Source organism: Pteropus vampyrus, unplaced genomic scaffold, assembly GCF_000151845.1.
Source record: "Pteropus vampyrus isolate Shadow unplaced genomic scaffold, Pvam_2.0 Scaffold85, whole genome shotgun sequence".
Taxonomy (NCBI): domain Eukaryota; kingdom Metazoa; phylum Chordata; class Mammalia; order Chiroptera; family Pteropodidae; genus Pteropus; species Pteropus vampyrus.
Genome location: NW_011888866.1, coordinates 7,588,062 through 7,594,317, shown reverse-complemented (window position 1 = coordinate 7,594,317; position 6,256 = coordinate 7,588,062).

Sequence of the window (6,256 nt, the reverse complement as noted above, 5' to 3'; positions counted from 1 at the left end):
TGGATCTGAAGGAGTTTGTCCCATTAATTCTCCCCAGAAACTGTAAGCATCCTAAATCCTAGAGAAGCTATGACTGTGTGGAATAAACTCACTGTGACAGGCAAGCTGATTTGAGCAGTACAAAGTGTAGACTATAATTCTGTCATGCCTCGCATAATGACGTTTGGTCAATGATGGACCCATATACAATAGTGATCCCATAAAATTTTAATAGAGCTGAAAAATTCCTATCACCTAGTGACATCATAGCTGTTGTAAAGTTGTAGTGCAATGTGTTATCCATTTATTCGTGGTGATGCTGGTATAAAAAAACCCACTGCACTGCCAGTCATATAAAAGCAGTGTATTGAAGAAAGAAAATATTTAAAATAAATTTAGTGTAGCCCAGGTGTACAATAGTCTTCAGTAGTGTACAGTAATGTCCTAGGCCTTCATGTTCACTCTCCACTCACTCACTGACTCACCCAGAGCAACTTCCAGTCCTGTAAGCTTCGTTTATGGTAAGCACCTTTGTACAAATGTACCATTTTAAATCTTATATCGTGTTTTTACTATATCTTTTCTGTGTTTAGATATGATTGGATACACAAATGCTTACCATTGTATTACACTTGCCTACAGTGGTCCTCAACATTTCTGCCACCAGAGACTGGTGCTCCTATGAGAATCTAATGCCTGATGATCTAAGGTGGAGCCGAGGTGGTGATACTAGTGTTGGGACGTGGCTGCAAATACAGATGAAGCTTCTCTTGCTTGCCTGCCACTCACCTTCTGCTGTGCGACCCAGTTCCTAACAGGCTATGGACTGGGGTTGCAGACCCCTGGGTTATACCATATAGTCTAGGTGTGTAGTAGGCTATATTATTTAGGTTTGTGTAACTGTATTCTATGATGTTTGCAGAATGATGAAATCGCCTAATGTAGCATTTCTCAGAATGTATCCCTGTCATTAGGCAATGCATGACTGTAAATGCTATTGATGGCCCACCCATATACCCTTTTTCAGGTCAGTGCATCTATCCCTGAGCTGCTGCCAGTGTGGCTGATATTGGCTCACAGGTACAGCCAACTCCAGAGAATTGCCTTGGGTCACTAGTTGCTGCCTCATCCAGAAATGCCTGGGAAATAGTACCTTCCTCTCCATACTTCCCACCCACTGGTGGCTCACAGCCAATGGCAGACTGATATGGCAGTATACAGGCCCTTTCAAGGGGAGTCAGTTCAGTGGTGCAATCAATCGTGCTCACAAGTTTTCTGTAGGATCAGGCTATGGCTGAATTTCAGCTCCATCTCTTTTTAAATACAAGTACTATCATGCTTCCCTAATATCCTAATAGCTCTCTCCTGTGAACAATCCTTCAGTAAACTACTTACACAAGAATCCTGTCTCAAGCTCTCCTCCTAGAGATCTCAATTAAGACAGTCCCTTCTCAATCTCCAGAAAGAAAATTCCTGGGGAAGAATTTTGATTGTCTCCATATATAGTAAAGAATTAATCCTACCTAAAGAGAGGTCCAGCTTTTGCCTTCAACTACCAAGAGGTGATCTCTAGGCCTGTGGAATGGCCTGCCTGATAGGAGTATCTTTGTTTGCCTGGGGACCTTGGCCCATGCTGGGTCAATTTTGCCTCCAGAAGGGGCTGGAGATATCAACCCAACCTCCAAGAGAGGCTGGAGGTTAAAGGTCAGCCATGTAGCCAGTGGATCCTCCTAGATTCTGCCCATTGCATCTCTCTCCTTGGCTGATTTTAATCCCTTTTATAGCCTATAACTGAATATAGCAGCTTTCCATGCAATCTGAATTATTCTAGCAAATTATTAAAACTGAGGGTGGTTTTGGAAACACCCTAAATTTATAGTTGGCATCATAAATGAGGACAGTCGTATGTGGACACTGCTTCTCCTAACCGTACAATTGGCTGAATTCTCATGCCTGACTTGGGTCTCATCTCTACCTCTGGAGCCATCACTAGGGCCAGGCGAGTAGAGGGCAGCCTTCCAGTACATTTGATTGGAGTTAGGAGGGAGGAGAGCTGATGGGATAATCTGACAAAAAGAAGATGTTCAATTTTCACCAGCATTTTCGAGGACCTGGAATCTGCCCTGCCCTGCACTGCCCTGACAAAAATCTGCTTCATTATTCAGATTATTGCTGATGCTGCTGCTTTTATTTTCTTCCTTGTCCTGCATCAAAGAGAGACATTCCCATCTCATACCTAACTTTGACCTTCCTTCTCTCTTTAGATACTCAATGTATGCTTTTTGTGTATTGACACATCTGATATTAGTTTACTTGGAAATCAGTAATATCTTAGTATTGCAGCTTTCTTTATCTGATGCACATATTTACATGTTACAACTCCTAAACTATTTTTATCTCTGGAAATTGAGTTTCTAATTAACAATAGATTTTAATTATAAATTTTCCTTTATAATGAAAATTTTTTGTGTGTGAATAGATGTAGTATGCCATCCATAGTATCTTCTTTATTATTTTAAGAAGGCTGTGGTAAATTTTTCTAAATTTTTATTATCCTAGATAATATTACCTTATTCCTTAGCTTTTCTTGTCATCAGGTGTTAGGTGACGTCAGGTGCTTGATCGTGGCTGGAAGGAGGCTCCATGGGAATGTTTGGGTGTGATTCAAAGGCATGGAAGAAATGTAGGTTGGAATTTGAATACCAACCGAATTTAAACACAATTTCTGTTTTACTTGAAATTAGCGTAGGAACTGGGGTAATGTATGTATAGACCAGTTGGGGGAGTAAAAAGCCAGACACTAAAAAACCAAGGCAGAGATTGAGAAGAGTAGATATTATCAAAGGTTTCACTAATATCTGAATGAGAAAGGACCAGTGAGCATTAGAATGTCACAGTAATGAAGCTTATATTTTATTTTCATTTTGTCATATATACATCTATTAAATTAAACTTAACTATCTATGTAAATATTTTTTTGCTTAAATTAACTGGTAATAAACTATATATTTTATTCTATAATGTAAATCTAGTTCTTCTTAGCTGCTTTACTGAAAGCAGACCAAGTTCAGCACCTTGGTAGCTGAGTGTCTGGGGACTATTTACTGTATCTCTCTGAAGCTTAGTTTCTCTATCTATAAAATAGAGGTAAGTCTAACTACCCTGTAGGTTGTTGAGAGCATTATAGATAAATGTAGTAGTTACTATTACCTCTCATAACATTTAGGTTTTAAAAAATCAACTCACTTAGTATTCTTTTTTTTTTCCCAAGTATTCTTAAGGAGGTACCAATTTGGTTTCCTAACTGGATGTACCAGTTAAACAGCACCATCTTTTGAAGTTTTCCAAGTACAAACCATTTCTATTTGGGTTCTAAATTCTTTCTATATCGTGAATAACTTCTTGAGGACTGGACTTCTTATCAGTTTCTGCCACTCTTTTGAAGGCACTGACATTCAGCCTCATCAGAGTCCTGACCATCTTGCAGCATTGCTTTTATCTTTGTACCTACGAGGCAATATTTTATCAGACTCAAACCAGAGCTGTTGGAGTGTTGGATTAGTTTTACTGCTTTAAGCCTGAATCGTGTGTGCCTGGGGAGAGCCTTGGCTTCTCGTATGCCCCAAAGTCTCAGCTTCTGCTCATCCCTCTGTTATCCCAGGCCATTTGAAGGGATTTCTCTCTCAGTTAACTGTTTAGAATTTAAGCTCTTGCTTTGGAACAAGAGTACTGAATTAAGTACATGTGAATGGAACTGGAGCCTACCTGCTCTGGAGGGGCTGAATCCTGTGCTCCATAAAACCAAAGCTTTGTTAAACTGCTGCTTCTGAAATCCAAAACCACTGTGACTTTATTATTTTCTAGTCTCTATACCCTTGCCCACTGGAATGGACCAAATTTCAATACCAGTCTGAATCAGTGGTGAATTTGCCATTTGAGCACTAGAAACTGGATCAGTTCCTCTTTCTGTCCCTTCCTGGATTCAGGCCCCAGTATATCTCAGGGTCAAGCATCATCGCTGCTAAATGAACTCGGGTATTACATCTTTTAAAAAATTCACATAAAGTACGTTCCATATAATACCTCGTAGAGCTACCTGCTCTCTTCTGTGTACCTATGTACTTCTTTTAAAATTTTTAATTATCTAATTTTGTGACAGTCATACTAGCTTGTTATTGAGTTTCAAATTCCATTTTATTTTAGAGCCCTAGGAAGATTGCACACATTGCTTTAATTAGTATCAATTTGGTTGTCAAATTTTCAAGATAAAGCCATTGTGTTTTAGCATTCTTTAAAGCTGGGGCATTAAAATTAGCTGGGGATTTTTCAAGAATCACTCATTATGACCCAATTTTAAAGTTATTTTAAATTTCACATTAAAAAGAATTATTAACAAGTCTGTACTCTATCTCTTTGGGCTACAATATCTAAAAGTTACATAAAGAGCTAATTGCTAGCCAAAGGTATCACTTTTTACTGTGTAAACTATAATGTCATCTCAATTGTCTGTATCATGAGAAATAGAGGTTGAATAATCCAAGAGTAATTTATATTTGTCTTTGGGATGCTTTTGTCCTTACATTTGAATATGGATGAGTCTGATGTCTAGGGAATTCATGTCAAAATAATGAAACTATATTATAAAGATCTTAGATCAGGAAGCTGATAAGTTCAATTATTCTACTTTTTTTTTTTCTTTTAGTTGCTCTCCCAGTTTGGAAGAAGTAAGCTGAGTTCCATTCCTCTTCGGTAGATTAGAATAGTGAACACAGATGTTAAATCATGGGTCTGGGAAGAATTCAGTAGCAAATTAGAAGCTGCTGAAATAAGGATTTTTAGATCCCTATTGGGTTATATGATTAGGCTTTAAAAAAAGAAAGAAAGAAATGGAGGAAACAAACAAAAAAAGAAGATAGCTTATATTATAGAAAAAAACATTTTGAGAAAACATTGCAGAAATTCTGTAAAAAGAACAGGGAATGATATCTGGCCAAGCATTACACTGACTTAGAATATACCTACCAAGTTCTGTATATTGCATGCTGTGGGGAGAGAGATAAATGGAGAAGGAAAGGGAATCATCAGCTAATGAAGTAAAAACTAGTGTCTTTGAAAATTAGGGCATTTCTTGTGTCTTAGTATATAAGAAATGCTACATGCATGATATTTAAAAACAAATACTCTTTGGTATCATTTTGTGCCATCTGGATCTTTTATGTACTACCCAATAGCAACAAATTCAAAAATAGACATCCCGAATTTGAGCAAATGTAGAATTTAATAGTAACAACAAATGTTTCTCCTAGTGATAAGTACCTAACACTCTACCTAGCTGGCTTAGTTTTCCACAAAATTTCTAAATTGAAAGACAGCATGCTTTGTTTACCTTCTGCAACTAGACTGTACGTGCAAATATTGTGTTATAGTTCTTTATATCCATCACAGACTCTAGGAAAAACCTTTCACATAGTAGGTGTTTAGTTTTTGAATAAATAAAATCATATATCTGAATGCATTAATATCTCTGGTTAGGTCTGGATGCCCCCCAAAACAACACAGTAATCTGATTATTTCAGCCATTTTAATGCTCCACCAAATCGCCTTTCCTTGATGACTGTGAGATCCGTAGGGAACAATTATGGCTATTGCAATTTCTTTTATTTATACTCCCTCATTTACAAAAAAGTTTTTAGGTGGCACCAAAATTGCTCTATTGACTGTGTCATTCTGGTATTTTTTGTTTTTTGTTTTGTTTTGTTTTTACTGCTAACCATTTGAAAAGTGCTGTGCCACATATGTTTAATTTTTCTTTCATGGTGATTCATATTTTGGTAAAATATTTTTTACTTCTGCAGATGTACTGATCTCATTTAACTACATCATACCATCATGTTATAAAAATATAAGGTACATCTGATAGTTGTTAACATTTCTAACTATTTATTTTAATAAAGGGAATTGATTGACTGGCATATAGCTAGCTAGGTTTTTTCAAAGATGACTCTCTTCTTTTCAATTCTTAATCATATGGATAACTCATATTTAGCAATAATAGCTAACATTCATTTAGTATTTGCTATCTTCCCGACACTGTGCTTGGCTCTTTAAATGCTTTATCTTATTTATTTGTTACTTAAAAAATTTAATATATGTACATATAATTTTATATAAATTTATAAGTATAATTATACCATACATGGTGGGAAGAACATGAAGTCATGTGTGCGTCCCTTTCACCTTAAGGCAAAAGAGAGGAACTGAGGGAAACCACTTAAAG